Genomic DNA, 17,923 nt, shown 5'->3' on the forward strand with positions numbered 1-17,923 from the left:
ATGACTAGGCGAGGGCGGTCAGACCTTTAGGTCAGAGCAGGGGTCAAGTACCAGGAGATTAGTGTGAGGCGGGTCAGAGGGTGAACTGAGTCAGGCATCAGGAGGGTTACCAGGAGATCGGGCTCCAGGTTACAGACAGCAATCGAATAGCAAAGTCGAGGACAAACCGAGGCCAGAAGCCAGAGCACAGGGTCTGGAGTTCAGGCAGTCAGTCTGTGTTGTTACTCAGTCAACTCCCTTTCATGGCTTCCTGGTTTATATACTGGTATCGGCCAGTCAGGGGACTGTAAGGGGCTGCCACTCCAGTCCCATTGGGTGGTACTTCCTGTTGAACTCAGCCTCACAGGGTCCTCCTGTGGATACCTCACCTAAGCCTCCCATGGCAATGTGGAGGTGTCAGGAACCCAGAACCTCTACGGGCCTCAGCTCTAGCTCTATAGTGTCTAACATCCAGCAATTGCACTCCAAACCAGGCCCTCCTGGGGCCAGGAAGGTTCCCTGAGCGAAGCCCAGCCTGTGGGGAAGTGTACCTTTAAAAGGCTCTGGCAAGAGCCAGTTGTTGGAGTGTGCAGAGGCTCATGTTATGCAGTGCTGAGCAGCTAGAGCTCAGACGCTGCCTGTAGCAGAGTTCTGACAGGCACCGCATGATCACTGAACCCCACGTGGTACAAACTCAGAGGAGACCCTGAGTAGAAGAATGGAGCAGGCCAAAGCCCCACCAGAGCTGAAACAACTGGAGAAGGTTTAAACCAGGCTTGACTCTATCTGTGGGCGATGGGCACCAGCAGAGAAGAAGATAGCCTTATTTCCGACAGCAGCTGGTTCTGCAGCACTGTTAGCTCAGGCAGGGGAGGCTAACTATGGAACTGTGGCACAGATAGGTGTGGAGTGGTGCACTCCAAGTCAAAATGAACCCTAGGAGAGATGTTTTTAAGCAGAGAGAACAAAAAGAAGAGTGAATGCAAGAGAAGTTTGTGACTGATCTAAGACTGAAGAGCCAGTCTTGCCATTTTAACTGAGCACCTGATAAGAGACCAGATCATGATCGGGACCTGGGACAAAAGACTGTCCAGTCCCAGATGCAGTATGGACTAGGCTTGCTGCATCTACGGCTCAGGATGAGGCCCTGCAGAAAGTATTGAAGGCTATTTCCAACTGAAGTGGGTTTGTCACTACTAGGTCCTGTTTAGCGGCACCAGGATGGTGATTCCTAAAGTGCTGCAGAAAAATATGCTAAGAGGGATACATGAAGATTATTTAGGGATTGACAACTCTAGGAGAAGGGCCAGAGATGTATTACACTAGCCTCAAATGGACAGTGGCATTGAAGAACCTGTCAAGGCTTGTTGCATGTGCCAAAAATACAAGCTAAGTTAAGCAAAAGAGCCTATGTTGTGGCATAGGAAAAACTGGCCCCCTGGAGCATGGCAGGCATTGATTTGTTTACATTGACTGGAAAAACTTTGTACTTGTCCCAGAGGATGATTCTCACTTCCCTAGGGCAGCCTTACTAGAAGATACTACAAGTAAGCAGGGTCATAGCAGGTGCATATTATTTTTGCTAGTCATGGTGTACTTGACATGCTAATATCTGACAACAGGCTGCGGTTTAGTGGGCATGAATTTAAGCAGTTTGCAGTGAGTACAGGTTTAGACGGGTAACTGCTAGTCCCCACAGTCCCGAATCCAGGGTTTTAGATGGAAGATGGTGTCAGAATTATAAAGTGCCTACTGAAAAAGGCTGCAGAGTCAGACTCTGATCCATATGTTAAATTATGGAAAGGCACCAGGGAACATAGGAACAGCCATACTGGGTGAGACCAAAGGTCCATCCAGCCCAATATCCTGTCTATTGACAGTGGCCAATGCCAGGTGCCCCAGAGGGAGTGAACCTAACAGGCAATGATCAAGTGATCTCTCTTCTGCCATCCATCTCCACCCTCTGACAAACAGAGGCTAGAGACACCATTCCTTACCCATCCTGGCTAATAGTCATTTATGGACTTAACCTCCATGAATTTATCCAGTTCTTTTTTAAACTGTGTTATAGTCCAGCCTTCACAACCTCCTCAGGCAAAGAGTTCCACAGACTGACTGTGCGCTGTGTGAAGAAGAACTTCCTTTTATTTGTTTTAAACTTGCTGCCTGTTAATTTCATTTGGTGGCCCCCTAGTTCTTGAATTATGGGAATAAGTGAATAACTTTTCCTTATTCACTTTCTCCACATCACTCATGATTTTATTTACCTCTATCATATCCCCCCTTAGTCTCCTCTTTTCCAAGCCGAAAAGTCCTAGCCTCTTTAATCTCTCCTCATGTGGGACCCATTCCAAACCCCTAGTCATTTTAGTTGTCCTTCTCTGAACCTTTTCTGATGCCAGCAAGCACGGGCTGTCACCTGCTGACATTTCATCCACCAGAAAACTGAAAGCAAGAGTGCCTGCACTCTTAGAAACTGATGTCAGAGTCCCCAGTGACTCTGATGTATAAAGAGACAGATAAGGCAAAATAAAAAACTCAGCACAATTTTGAGTCAAAGGAGCTACCACTACTTCATTAAAAATGATGCAGTGCTTCTCTGTGAAGGGAAACAAAGGTTGCAAACAGCTGAGGGGTCCCAAGAGGTTTCCCTGTGGTCATGTGAGGTTGTCACCACAGATGGACACATACTATGGTGTGGGACAGGAAGCAGAGTCTCCTGCCTAGCAGTTAGGGCCTAAGATGGCAGGTACACCCAATGGCTCATCTCTGGTGGCAGCCCTACCTACTAGATGCTGCTCTCGAGGGCAGCGCTGACTAATGGGTACAGTTCTCAGCAGTAACCCCACCTAGTTTGTTCTGTTCACAGGCAGCAGCTCCACCTATGGGTGCAGTTCTCAGGTGGGCTAGGGGAACCTGGGCCCTCCCACTCCACTGGATTCTGACCTAGGGCTCTGGGAGGCTATTGCTCACCCCATGGTGCCTTGCATCAGCTTCTCTGAGTCACTTCCTACCTAGCCCTGACCGAGCTGCCCAGCTGCCTTTTAAACCTTGCCTCCAACCAGAGCATGCTCAGCATGGGAGGAGAAGTGGGTCCTCCTGAGCACAGAGTTGCTCCTTTTCCCCGTCCTGACCAATGAGGGGTTAATGCACCTTGTCACACCTCCCTCCCTCAGAATCGGTGCCGGGGCATGGTCCTGTGGTTCTTGTGCCCACAATCCCTCAGGAAAAAAATCTGTGTTTTCATGATCCTTACCCGACCTGGTGAAGGCTTTCAGAGCTGTATAGCTGCCGGGAGAGGTACCACCGCATAATCCAGGGGTTGGTGTCTTTCATGGTGTTCAGCCATTGCAGCGGCACATGGTCGGTCACTAGCTGAAAGGCATTCATTCCCCAACAGATAACACCTCAGAGCGTCCATTTCACTGCTAGGGCCTCCTTCTCGATGACTGAGTAGGTGGTTTCTCACAGGAACAACTCCCTGCTGAGGTACCCTCTGGGTGTTTTTCCTCATCCATGTTTTGGGATGGCCTAGGCCCACTTCGGAGGTCTCTGTTTGGAATGTAAACTTCTTGGTGAAGCCAGGGTGGGTGAGCATGCGTTCTCAGCTCAGCTGCTTCTTTAGCTCCTGGGAGGTCCTCTCACAGGTCACCGACCACGGGACCTTCCATGGGTTAGTGTTCCTTGCCAGGTCTGTCAAGGGCCTTATTGGAAGACCTGGGAGATGGGTGGGCACAAGCCCCCCAGCCTAGCGAGAAGGACCACTGGACCCAGGAACCAACTGATTGCATGGGGCAACTAATGAGAAAACAGGGTAGGGAGTGGTGGTCAAAGGTTCAAAACAAGGGTACTGGATGGGGACACCAAACAGAGAAGCCCGGACAGTGCTCATTGCTCCTCAAAGCTGTCAAGGAAGCCAGTGGATGCTGCCCAGTGGAACTCTGCCCAGCTGCGTGAAACCAGGGAGGAATGGAAATAGGCTCCACAGTCGCAGAGCACCCCCTCATCCAGCATCCTCCTCCTGGTGTTATAGATGATGACTTTGGCCAAGGCCGGGAGGAGGTTGACGAGGAGGTCTCGTGACTTTGTGGGGCCATGGATAGGGTGTGCGAGAAGGTATAGGTGCAGGGAGACGTGCCAGAATAGGGGCTGCAACCTGGTGCATTCACGATAGCCATGCGCCAGGTTATCCCTCACACCACAGAAGGGGTGGGCCTCGGATGTAGGGATAAACTGTGCCAGATACATGCCTGTGCTCATGGCTGCATGAAGGAGCCGTCAACCAATGTCCCCGGCAGGCCTTGGAACTAAGGTGGAATAGAGGCTATTCCCACTGGCGCTCCTCACCTTCCACAGGTGGTTAATAGTCCAGCCACTTTGTGTCGGGGCGGGACGAGAGGGTGAGGAAACGCAACGTGTGGAGCACAAGCATGTACAATTGGTCCCTGGGTGCGGTTCGGAAGCAAACCGGCCGCAGGGCGTGCAGCCGGCTCGGCATATAGGAGTGGGGAGGCTGGGGGGGGCTCGCGGAACAGGGGCCCAATAAAAAGGTCGGGAGGGCCCGGGGTGAGGGGTGGGCGGGGAGCGCCCTGTCACAGGGCCCGCCGCAGGAAGATGAGAGAAAGGGGCGACAAGGCAGTGCCCACCCCCCGGAGTATGCGCAGGGGGGTCTGTCAAGGGCACTGCAATGCTAGTGAAGTTGGATATGAAGTGCTGATAGTAACCCGCGAGGCCGAGGGAGCGCTGTACCTGGTATTTTGTCATGGGGGTGGCACATTGCACCAGGGCCTGCTTGTTGTCAATGAGTGGTCTCAACCGCCCCACTCCTACTTGGGTCTCCTCTCGCCGGGCCAGCCGGCATTTGGTCGGGTTGGCTGTGATCCCTGCCTCCTGAAGGGCTTGTAGTATGGCTGATATGTGCCTCGGGTGGTCTTCCCAGCCCTGCCTGGAGATGATAATGTCGTCAGTGCATGCCAGGGCCAACGACCCGGGTGGGGCATCCTTATCCCCATCTTGGACAGTGTGGCTGGGTGCTCGCCTTCCAAGCCCCTCCTTGTAGCTCTGCAGCATGCTGCCTCAGTTTCCCCTCTCATCTGTCTCCTCAAATGCTCCAACCAGGCCATAGCATTTAAAATAGTCCCCTTTTGGAGTGGGACCCCTGGTGTAGATCTTGGAGCACACTGCTGGCCTCGAACAGCTGCCCCGTCTCCTCTGAGCAAGTCTGACAGCAGGCTCAGTTCTGAACTGTACATAATGGGGACACAACCCTTCTGCCCAGTCTGTACCAGAGACTCACTAGGGCAGGCTGGGCCCCCAGTCACTGCATCTCTCTGCCTCCCCACCGGAGACAGGGCACACAACCCTTCTCTACACACATCCACAAAACTTGCTCAGAGGCAGCATGCCATCTACGAGCCTCCCACATGCCAGCCATACGCCTCCCACACACCATTCACACACCACTGGCATGTTGCCCAAAGATGTCTTACATGGCCTTCACATGACACCCAGGCACCGCCCAAACGCTGTCCACTCACCTCCCATATGCTGATCATATGCTTCCAACACGCCTCCCACATGCTGCTCACACAGGGAGCTCAGAATGGTGTTTTCTCTCATGTCAGTACATGTCAAATACACGGAACATGCCACCCACATGCCATCCCCTCAGGGGAGATGACAGTGTCCCAGGGGTGCCTTTCGGACACACATGACCACATACTGAGAGCTTTCTTCCCACACCCTGACTGCAGAGACAGGTGGTTCTAGGATGGATCGGGCAAGGCATTTCCAGGAGAGAGAGGGAAGTATTAATGCCATTGTATAAGGCACTGGTAAGGCCTCATCTGGAATAGTGTGTGCTGGTCTGGTCACCTGTGTTCAGGAAAGATGAATTCAAACTGGAACAGGTGCAGAGAACTACTAGGATGATTGTGGAATGCAGGGCCTGTCGTATAAGAGGAGACTGGAAGAGTTCAGCTCGCCTAGCCAAAGCGGGGCTGAGAGGGGCTGGTTTGAAGCTGAGCTTTATGAGTGGGATGATATGATGAGGCTGCCTGTGATAGCAGGGACTGGATTCAGTGACCCAGCAGGTCTCTTCCAGTCGGATGTTCTCACCTCTCCAGCTCAAGCCAGTCTCTGCCCTGGGACAGCGTGACTCATCAAACACAGCCCCTCCTTGCTGTGCATGGGGTCGGACAAACAGGGCAGAGTCCAGCAGCAGTGTGAGAACAAACAGTGCAGCAGTTGCCACGAAAAACACCAGCCCAGTCCCACTGGGCGACATGATGGGGCAGGCCTCTCTGGCTGGCTTCCCTTGTGGAGCGTGGGAATGCTCCTTCCAAGCTAGGGGTGGGCGAGGCTTTGGCTAAGAGGGTAAGTGCCGCACATGCAGGGCGGAGCAGGGAGGTGATGTTACCTCTGTATATGCCACTGCTGGGACCATTACTGGATTCTGTGTCCAGTGATTGTCCACACTTCAAAAAGGATGTTGAAAAACTGGCAAGGGTTCAAAGCATAGCCATTAGAATGATCTGAGGTCTGGAAAAACCTGCCTGACAGTGAGAGACTCAAGTATTCAATCTATAAGAGAAGGTGAAGAGGTGATTTGATCATGGTCTGTAAGTACCCATGTGAGAAAGAGATTTCTGATCACAGAGGGCTCTTTGATCTAGCAGCCAAAGGCAGAACAAATTCCACTGCCTGGAAACTGAAACTAGACACATTCGGACTGGAAATAAGGTGTAATTAACCATAGGTCCCTGGCCCTGACTGGAGCAGAGCCCCCATGGGACAGATAGGGCTACCTGTCATCAGATGCGATAACAGGCTGTCAGTGGCTGCAAGATCTCTTTCCATTTGTACAGCTGCCGCCTCTTTCCTAGGTCCAGGCCAACTCTTCTGTCACCGAGTGCTGTCCTACACAACTCCTCTCACCTAGCGCCCGGCTCCGGAACGTTACACCAGTGGGGAAAGCAATAGCAGAGCCTGGCACAAGTGAACTTGGTTAGCTGGAGAATCCAGCTCCAGTTTTCTAGTAGGGCAGATCCAAATTGCCACCACGCTTCCTTTCAGACCAAGTGTGCCAAATCTATGTGCTTGGCTGTGCTGTCTTTAATCACTGTAACTTTGAACCACTAGAACACAGAGCCAGGACTGGAACCCGGGGGTCCTGAGCCCCAACACTCTACTGCTGTCTATCAAATACCTGTGTAACCCACAGGCAAACTGTAGGACCAGGCTCCCTGGGCTCCACCTGATGTGTACCCCTTTAGTTCACATGCAAGAGCTCTGTGTGGAGGATGTGAAGATTGAGGATTCAAACCCTGCTGGCTACACGTGATGGAATTTCTGGTTGCCCGTTTTCTTAAAAACAAACGAAAGCGCCAACATCTGTATAATTAACAAATGGAGAAAACAGCTTTTACAGTTAAAACTATCAGTGCTGGTGCAAAATACAGCAAAGAACAGTGACCCCTAGGGTTTCAGTCATTTCTCTGCCACAGACTTTCTGGGTGATCTGGGGTACTTGCTGTGTGCCTCAGTTCTCCATCTGTACAATGGGGCTAATGGCATCCCTTCCCCCAATTATGAGGTGCACAGACGCTGTGGAAGTAGAGGCCTTAAAGTAGTTTAGAGACATGGCAGCCATCTTCCCTGAGGTTGCCCATGGCATCAGCTCCATTGGAAACTATGGGAGACAGTAACCACTAGGGGACACTCGCCCCCAGTAGCTGTCTCTGCTGAGTAAGCTGGAAAGCTTTTCTCTCTCACCAACAGAAGTTGGTCCAATAGAAGATAGTTTACCTCACCCACCTTGTTTTTCTACTGAGAGCCAAAGTAGCTACAAAACCAATGGGAAATGTTGGACCTCATGTAAATTATGCAAAATTGCAGCCACTTTTCTGTAAGGGAAAATTGAATTTAAGGGTTTCCAGTGACAGGAAACAACCACTAATCAGTTTGCTTAATTGTCCCATCATTTCTGCAAGCGCACTTTCATCACGAGCGCACCAAGAGTTCGGACAATGTGAATAGGAAACCAGCCACTTGCTGGTGAAAGACAGTCGGAAAAGGGGAAAGACGGCCACCAGGATTTCTTAACACTCCCATTATTAATTAATGGAACTCATTAAGGAATCAATGTAGCTGACAATCCACAGAAAGTTCCAACTTTACGCAGAGAACCTGGGCAGTAAATCTGGGGGAGAGACATGCTCTTCTTCACAGGAACCAGAGACATACAATCCCTGCTGTGAGTGACAGCTGGAACCTCATTGTAACCAGTCAGAGGCAGCACCCCGGGCCTGTAATGGACGTGCCACTAGTGCAGATGAGCGAGTGGTGGGGAAGAAAGGCCCAGAGCCACAAAGGTGCCTAAATACTGATGAGGATCTGGGCCAGGTGCCAAGCACCTTTCCTGCCAAGAAATGGTGGCCTCGCTGTCAGTGTGGGGCTCACGCTGGCATAAACACGGTTGTGACTGACCAGGCAGGTCTGTGTGCTAGTGAGGTCAGTAACGGAGCTGTTTTCTCTCTACTGCACGGCATACCATGGAGAGTGGGAGAAGTAGATAAACTGGAGGGAACGGATAGGGTCCAGAGTGACCTACACAAATTGGAGGATTGGACTAAAGAAATTTGATGATGTTCAACAAGGACAAGTGCAGAGACCTGCATTTAGAACAGAAGAATCCCACGCACTGCTACAGACTAGGGACCGAGTGGCTAGACAGCAGTTCTGCAGAAAAGGACCTAGGGGTTACAGTGGATGAGAAGCTGGATATGAATCAACAATGTGCCCTTATTGCCAAGAAGGCTAACGGTATATTGGGCTGTATTAGTAGGAGTATTGCCAGCAGATCGAGGTGATTATTCCCCTCTATTCGGCACTGGTGAGTATTGCGACCAGTTTTGGACCCCCCACTGCAGAAAGGATGTGGACAAATTGGAGAGAGTCCAGTGGAGGGCAATGAAAATGATCGGGGGGCTGGGGCACATGACTTACGAGGAGAGGCTGAGGGAACTGGGCTTGTTTAGGCTGCAGAAGAGAAGAGTGAGGGGGGATTTGATAGCTGCTTTCAACTACCTGAAGCAGGGTTCCAAAGAGGATGGATCGAGACTGTTCTCAGTGGTAGCAGGCGACAGAACAAGGAGCAATGGTCTCAAGTTGCAGTGGGGGAGGTTCACTATTTCACTAGGAGGGTGGTGAAGCACTGGGATGGGTTTCCTAGGGAGGTGGTGGAATCTCCTTCTTTAGAGGTTTTTAAGGTCAGGCTTGACAAAGCCCTGGCTGGGATGATTTAGTTGGGAATTGGTCCTGCTTTGAGCAGGGGGTTGGACTAGATACCTCCTGAGGTCCCTTCCGACCCTGACATTCTATGATTCTATAAGTGGCTCCGGGACAGAGACAGGAATGGGGTGCGACATGGGGAGCAGTTCAGGAAGAGGGACAGGCTGGGGGCACAGTGCAGGGAGTGGCTCAGGAAGTGGGACAAGCAGCAGATGCAGTGCACGAAGCGGCTCAGGGACAGGCCAGGGGCGCAGTGCAGGCAGTAGCTCAGGAAGAGGGACAGGCCGGGGGCACAGTGCAGGGAGTGGCTCAGGAAGAGGGACAGGCAGGGGGCACAGTGCAGGGAGTTGCTCAAGAAGTGGGACAAGCAGCGGATGCAGTGCAGGGAGTGGCTCAGGAAGTGGGACAAGCAGCGGATGCAGTGCAGGAAGCGGCTCAGGGACAGGCCAGGGGCGCAGTGCAGGCAGTAGCTCAGGAAGAGGGACAGGCAGGGAGTACAGTGCAAGGAGTGGCTCAAGAAGTGGGACAAGCAGCGGATGCAGTGCAGGCAGTGGCTCAGGAAGTGGGACAGGCCGGGGGCGCAGTGCAGGCAGTGTCTCAGGAAGAGGGACAGGCCGGGGGTGCAGCGGAGGAAGAGGGACCGATGAGTAACTGAGCAGCAGGAGAGCAAGAAAAGCATAAGGATGGCCCCGCACCAGTTCTCTGTCCTGTCCCCACGCTGGGTCCCAGGGCAGAGACCTGCCTGCTCGGTGGCTGCAGGACCTGGCACGCGAATGAAGCAATCCTTCCAAAGGATTGTCCTGTGCTGGCCAGGCTGGGCTCCTTGGCCTGCTCCTTCTCCCCCAAAGCTCTCCGAGCACCAGGTGCAGGCTGCCCCCAATGCTCAAACAGAGCCCCCGGGGACGGGGAGTGTCTCCATGCTGCCGTGCCGGGGTGACCTTACCGAGTACCATGGGCGGGGTGCTGTTGGAGGGGGTTGCTTCTGGCGTGGCGTTGGGAGGGAAGAGCACGTTGAAGAACCAGAAGTGGGCCGTGGGCTGCGGGAGCAGCAGCAGCGCCAGCGCGAGCAGCGGAGCCCTAGAGCCTGCGCTCCCCATGGCAGGTCTGGCTGGGATCCCTTCTGCACCTCGAGCAAACAGCCTTTTCTTTTATCAGAGCACCAGGTCAGTCCAGGAGGCACGGGGGGAGGGGAGAGCCGCAGGGGGACGGCCGGGAGTGGGAGGGAGAGCGGAGGGCAGAGTGACTCGATGCACACACCGTCCCCAGTCTCCCGCTGCAGCCAAGGGCTCTCGGCTCACCTGGAAACCAGCCCTCGGCCTCCCAAAAGCAGAGACACTCAGAGTGGGCGCCCACTTCTCCCTGAACTGACCCCCACCGAGGGCTGGGGACAGCTCCCCTCCCCTGACAGCCCTGGCCAGCCCCACCACAGGTCACGGCCATGGGAACGCAGCGACTGCAGGCTGGCGCTACCGAGTGGAGCCCTCCGTTACCCCATGGGGCAGGGCACTGGGGCAGCAGGGATCCGGCCCTGCACAGCGCTGGTGTCTCTGGGCCATGGGTCGCTCCCCAGGGGCCCCTGCCTGTGGCCTTTGCACTAACTTGTCCCGCACAGCCCAGGCTCTCGGGAGCTCAGCAGGGGCTGTTCTGCAACACAGCAGCCAGACTACGCTGCTACTGCCCATGGGGGGGGGGGCGGGGTAGGCCTGATGGCCCACATGGCTGGGGAGAGTCTGCCCACAGCCAGCAGTGCTGCTCCACAATGGGTAAGTCAGGGAGGTGCAGACGACTCCTGTCTGTGTGTGTCACACATACACACACACGTCTTCTACACATCCCTTCTACACAGACCCCATTCCACACTTATACACACAGCCTTCTACACCCCCCCTCTACACCCAAACCCACCCAGCCTTCTACACACACACACCCCTTCTACAAATGCACACGTGCGCGCACGCACACACACACACAAAATGGATGTTTTTCATTTTGTTCTAAATTTTCTGTAAATTTTTTGGATGAAAAATTTGGACACACAAGATTTTGAAACAATTCATGTAACATTAGTGGGGCAAACCCACTTTTTGCTCCCTTGTTAATGTTTCCCCCCACCCCACAGTGGCGAGGAGAGTAAAGAACAGAGAAGGGGGGCTGAACCTGCCCCCCAAAACAAAATAGTTCAAAACCAGAAAATGGCACCGACACGAAGAATTGCCACAAACATTTGCATTTTGGTCGGAAGGGTGTTTGCTGCTGAACTCTGGCCCTCAGGAACTGCTTGATGAGCACCAGTACTGAGCAGTAAGCAGCAGGCTGGAAGTTGCTGGAGCCACCAGTGGGTTATGCCTGCATGGCAGATGTACAGTTTCTTGGGTGTGTGTATATATCACAATAGCTTTCGCTTGGAGTGGCTCTGTGCAGTCACATGCAAAAAAACGACAACCTTCTGGCATTTCCAGAGCCCAACCCTTGCGGCTCGTTCCCTTCCAGACCAGGAAAGTGCAATTTCCAGGACCCCAGCAGGCAAATGACTGCCTGCAGAGCTAAGGTGACCCCTCCCACATAACCTTAACTCTGCCCTGGGCAGCCCTGCCCTGGGGAGTCCCTCAGAGACGTCTCAGTACTGAGGGCCCAAAGGCGGAAGCTGCACGCTGTGGTCACCATCAGGCTGTGGCTTCATTCCCGTTGGACTTACATAATGGGTCAGCCCCACTATCCCCCGGTACACCACGCTGGCAGACCGAGCGCTCGTGAGTGCCGGGATTGGGAACTGGTTCTTGGTGCCAGACCTGAGATCTCTGCTGGGGCAGCCCCCTGGAGCCAGAGATGGATCTGACCACAGACTCTCCCCTCCCTTGGTGCAAAAAACAGTGTTTGAGACAGGCTGCATCAGATCAGTGGCCCTGGGGCCAGGCACCCAGTCAACCTGCAGATTCTGTGCAGGAGAATGAGCCAGCCCAGACCCACCTGCGCATCGTTAATTGCCGATGTAGCTGAGCAGCAGTTAGGCCAGGAGCAGCTTGGCTAATAAAGGTTTACGAGGGCTCGGTCCACAAGCCACTCAGCTGCTGATGGTGGATGTGCCTCAGGGAAGCTGGGTAGGAAGCTAGTCCCTGAGGCGTCTCCCTGGAAAGCAGAGGCTCCTGGAGAGAGGAACAGGCCTAGGCAGATGATGCGCCCAGGCAAGGCACTTGAGCAGCCCAGCAAAACGAACTGGGTATGGGATCTCCTGGGGCAGTAAAGAGTAAAGCGCTGTTGGAGGATGACTAGTGTCTGCCCACAGACCCAGGCTGCAGGCAGGGATCTAACCTGAAAGTGCCCCTGGGCTGGGCCAGCGAAATAGAAGACTGATTAAGATGGGGCAGAGAGCTGCCAGTTGGGCAGCTGACTGAAGCTTTCCCTGAGGTTTTTGGGTTGCTCTTGTCTGTTAAATGAAGGGGGCCCTCTGACGAATGAGCTCTTTCATACTAGAGAGGCCACCTTGGACTTGTTTATCCCCTGGGTGAGGGGAAACTGAGGCTGGGACTTCCCTGCAGGGCTGCGCCTCGCCCTAGGGGGTGTGCCAAGGTGCTCTCCATGCCATTACAGGCACCGGATTCCCCTTCAAGCGCTAAGCTAGGCCCCACAGCAGCATATCCATTTCATGGCACCCGATGTGGCAGATGTGACTGTGGAGAGGTGGCTTTAAACAGGAACAAAATACTGCTTGACTGTTAGTCAGCTCTGCATAGGCGAGGTGCTGCCAGGGGCCCCGTCACTACAAGACTCGCTTCTTTCAAACCAGAGGAGTAACAAGCTCTCTACCCAGCCCACCTGAGAGAGACCTTGCTGCACTGGCTGGGTTTGCTGCTTGCTTGTTTGTGAGTGTCTCTGTGGGGAGGCAGGGGGCTGAGGAGGGCAGGTGGGGAAAGCTGTCACGGGGGCGACTGCATTTAGCTCTGGACACAGTGATTGCAATTTAGTTCTGGCAGGAGGGAGCCTGTGGTCCGGGGCCTGCCCCCTGGCAGTTCTGTCTCCCGCACCCACGAGTGGCCCCCGGTGGTCATCCATTGTGCCATTCCTGGGGCGTTTGTCTCGACTAGTAACACAGCCGTGGTTTACTGGGGTCAGGTCTGTGTTAGCCAGCCCTGACCTCAACTCGGAGCCTCAGCTGTAGGTCACAGGGAGGGGAGAGTGATCTCTCCACTTCCCAGCCTGGTCCCACAGAGAGAGCTCAGAACCAGGACAGCCCTTAGCCCAGGCTCTGGCTTCAGCGGGGAGCCCCTGTGCAGAGCAGCACCCTGGGGTGGGGTGTTCATGGGTTCATGCCAAGGAGATGGGTTCTACATAGTGCCATGAGGCTACCTACAGCTAATGAGTGGTGCCCAGTGGCCTGGGGGCAGGCAGGGGGATGCCCCAGCCAGGCCAGGGCCCAGTCACAGCGGGGGTGGCGCTGGTGGTGGGGGGTCATGTGAGCTGTGGCTATCTGGGCAGGTCTGCAGCCCAAGGGCCGGGGTGGCTGGGAGGAAATCAATCTCTGCCCTGTCTCTGGTGTGTGGGGCTGGACCAGGAAGAGTGGGGACAGCTGGCTCTGGTGGGGACCATCTGAGTGAGCTACTGCAGCCTAGGACTTCTGCCATGGGGGCAGTGGTGGGCTGGGCTCCAACCTCCTGCCAATGGGGAAGGGCTGGGTTTGGCATCCTCTAGCAGAGAGGATGGGGGCGGGGGAAGTTCCTGGGAACAGCAAACACCCCTTCTGGGGCATTTAGGGGAGAGAGGGGGAATTTGCTGTGATCTCCCAGCCCCTCCCTGAGCCATGGTTTTATTGGTGGGGCGGGAGACAGATGGTGATCCCAAAAGTTACTTTTCCCATCAGTCCCTGGCTTCAGCTACTTTTCACCTGGAGGGCGTCTTCACTGCAGACTAAACCCGAGCTCCTGCAGTCTACTGGGCCGAACAGAACCAAATCCAGTCCACATGGCAGGGGTAGGATCCCTCTGTCTGGCATGGGGTGGGCATGGATGCTGGCAGGATTTACACTCGAGTGTCAAGATGTTTAAGAACATTTGCCAGGTCTAAGAATGTTGGTTCACCAGTTTGAATGGCAGAGGTGATACTAACGTGCCCTTTCTCGTGAACAGAGGATGCAATATTTTATTTTTAATGCAGAGTTGGCTTCATCGAGCAGTTTTGTACTCCCGAGACAATAATGCCAAAGCAAAACTCTTTTTGACGAATAATTCAATCCGGCTCTTTCCCTGCAGACAATCCTGTGGATAATCAGGGAGAGCCAGTCAGTGTGTGCACACGAGGCCCTATGGCAGCCCCAAGCAGCCTAGGAACAGTTCAAACAGAGCAGGCTTCTTGCGTGTACAGAATGACAGTGCGGTAAACGACGGTGTCTCGGCTGCAGGCCTCCGGCACCAGGCAGCTCAATCACAAAACAAGCCACCCATGGAGTGCAGCTCTCCATGCAGGCGATGTCCAGGGGAAGTTGAGAGAGCATGGCGACCAAGTTCTAGGAGAGGCTGGTCCCAACCCCACTCCAGCCCTGTTATGCTGGTAAAGGGGCTGGAGTGACGGAAAGGGCCCTGGAAAGCCCAGTTCTGACTAGGGGAGGAGTTCCTGGGGCAGGCTGTGTGGCAGACATGTGCACCTGCCTTCCGAGGCCTCCCCGTTACAGGGGCATGCTGGGATAGTGTGGCCGCATGCAGCATTGTGACCTGCAGGGCTGCCCCAGGAGGCTGCTGGCATCTAGCCAGGCCCTCGGGGCTGTCTGGGACAGCTCAGGATTGGGAGTCACGAGGGCTTCCTCTCAGAGGTGCAGCCCCAAGTCTCTTTGGGTGCTGAGTAAAGCAATGGCTGAGGGAGGTGCTCACAGATTCCAGCCCCTGCTGAGCATGTCAGGGTTCACCGGTTAGGAGAATGACAATCACTGGAGACGTCTAACTGTCCCGCCACACTCATTAACTCAGGGCCATCAGTGGCAGCCCCGCGCTCTGCTCTGAGTTATCTCTAGCAGACATGGGGCAGGAGAGCCAGTGGCAGACCCTGGCTGCAGGGAACTGGATCTCAGTGGTATCAGTCCCTCGCCTCTCCTCTCTGCAGGGTCCCCAGCAGGAGCTTCGCACCAAGTCCCTGGCTGCAGGCACTGGGCGAAGGATGGGCTGGCCAGGCCAGTTGCCACCTGGCCAGACTACAGCAGGAGCAGGTAAGTTCAACAAATGCTCTGGGTGGACCCCAGGCCTGGGGGAGGAGGCTGCTCCTGGGGTCTCGTTTATTTTTCAAAAATCAAGCGATCAGATGGCTTCAGCTGCTCCTGCCAGTTCTGGGGATGGAGCCAGTGCCCTCTGTGTTACTCGATTCCCTGGCCCATGGGAGGGAGGGTGCCTGAGCCACGTGAGCCGACTTCTGCCCTCCCTGGGTCCCCGCTTCACTGTAACAGCCGATTCCCCGGGGCTCTGGGAGCCATGTGGCCGGCACTGGCACCTGCCTGGTCGATTCCCAGCAGGAAGGCCCCACTCACAGCCTGCTCAGCGGCTGCTCTGTGACCAGCTGCTGCAGGGGCAGGGTTGGGTCGGTGGATGGGACCACGTGCCTGATGTCTGCCCTGCCCCGAGCTGCCGAGTTGGTCCACAGGAAGGGCTATTTCCTCCCAGCTCAGCAAGGCCCGGCGGACCACACAGCTGCCTCACCAGCAGGCACGTGGGGGGCTTTGAAGGGTCTCTGATAGCGGGACCCAGGTGTGGCGAAGAGGACCTGCTAGTGCAGGCTCTGGCCTGGTCCCCTGCCGAGATTTCAGCCAGGTCACAGCCCTGGCTCAGGCTGCCAGTGCAGTGGGAGCCGAGTGAGCGTTCGTTCTCCCACCACAGCAGGGATGGAGGAGCTGCTGCTGCCGCCTGTGGTGTCTGGGTCCTGCCCTGCCCAGCTTGTCGGGACTGAGCTTTGCCCAGGCTCAGCTGCGCCCCCGAGGGATTGGCTCTTCCTGCTCTCTGAGCAGCTGGGGAAGACACAGGCCCTGCCTTGTTTGTGTGGGCACCCAGCCTCACCCTGGGATTGTTCTGAGAGCCACTGGTCCATCTTAGCGTCCCAGTACAGTGGGCCTGGCCATGGTCCTTCCCCAGAGGGCTGCAGCAGGGGACCACATGGAGGCAGCGGGGGGGTGGCGGTGGTTTCTGAGTTGTGGGCATGCAATGGAAGTGAGCTCCAATAGGAACCTTGGGCTGCCTGCATGTTGCATTTGAGCCAGGGGCCAATGTGCAGCATTGCCATGGGGCCTGATCCCAGGGTGGCTGTGTGTGCTCCAGAGGGGAGGCACATGGGCCAGGTGACTGCAGAGCAGCGGTGTGCAGGAAGGCCAGGGCAGTTCAGGTAGGAGGTGCTGCCACAGGGGATAGTGGCAGGACGATGGTTGGACTCCGCATGGTTCTATCTCATGAATGACAAAACCCGTGTAGTTCCCTATAGACGAGCGGACTCACCCCTGCGGCACCTCCTGCTGGTTCCTTCTGGGAATTAGCTCGGTTCCAGCTCCAGAGCACCCTCTGCACGCTGGTGATCCACCTGTCCTCTGGCCCTGTGTCCCTCCCTGGACCCATTGCCCTTTTATATGGACTCCTACCCCCAAGCAGTCACCCCTTTCTCTGAGGGTTTCCCCTTCCCAGGGGACCCCCACTCTCTATTCCCACTTTGCCTCTGTATATGGCTACTGCCCAGTCTCCATCTAACCCCCATTCACTGGGGCAGACTGCAGTATCAGCCACTCATCATAAGCAACGGGGTTTGGACCTGCTGCCTTTGCCTATCCCTGGGCTGCCCTCTGCAACCCCCAGTACCTTTTAGCCTAATGCTAGGCCTCAGCTTGGGGCTTTCTAGGCTAGAGTTCCCCTGCTCCTCAGCCCTGCTCCCCTCAGGTAATTTGCCTCTAGCTCCCAGCAGCCAGGCCCATCTCCCTCTACAGCTAGAGAGACTGACTGCTTCTAGCTCCTCTGGCCTTCTTATGAGGGCCCATTGCTCAGGTTGGGGCATGGCCCCAGCTGCAGCCACTTCCCCAGTCAGCCCAGCCTAAAGGCTGCTTTCTCCAGCCACAGCCCCTTCCCAGGGCTGTTTTTAACCCCGTTAGGCCAGGAGCAGGGGTCCACCCTGCTACACTCCCCCTGGCGTGATGCTGGTTGCAAAGCAGGTGATGGGGCTGATGTAAGCGTGGTGGGACAATGAGCAGAGGGGGCATGAGAGGGACACAGGCAGGTCCTGCTACAATAGGGGCAGTTCTATGGGCACACTGAGCTGGCACAGGCCATCCCATGTGTGCTTGGCCTGTCTGCACTAGGGTGACCAGATGTCCCAATTTTATATAGACAGTCCTGATTTTTGGGTCTTTTTCTTATATAGGCTCCTATTACCCCCCTCCCCCCGGTCCCGATTTTTCTCATTTGCTGTCTGGTCACCCTAGTCTGCACCAGGAACAGCCTGAAGGTGATTTTCAGATGGAGTTTGCCAACATGAAGTGGAACAGCATCTACCAACAAGGACCACTTCCCTCCCCTTCCCCTCGGGGGACCTGGGCAGGCAAGCTCACCGCACTCGTGTGGGTGGGGAGGGCAGGCTGAAGCCCAGAACCCTGCGTCTTGGGCTGACAGTGCCCGAGGCTGAGGCTTCCAGGGCAGACAAGCCG

The sequence above is a fragment of the Chelonoidis abingdonii genome, chromosome 19 (assembly GCF_003597395.2).
Source record: "Chelonoidis abingdonii isolate Lonesome George chromosome 19, CheloAbing_2.0, whole genome shotgun sequence".
Taxonomy (NCBI): Eukaryota; Metazoa; Chordata; order Testudines; family Testudinidae; genus Chelonoidis; species Chelonoidis abingdonii.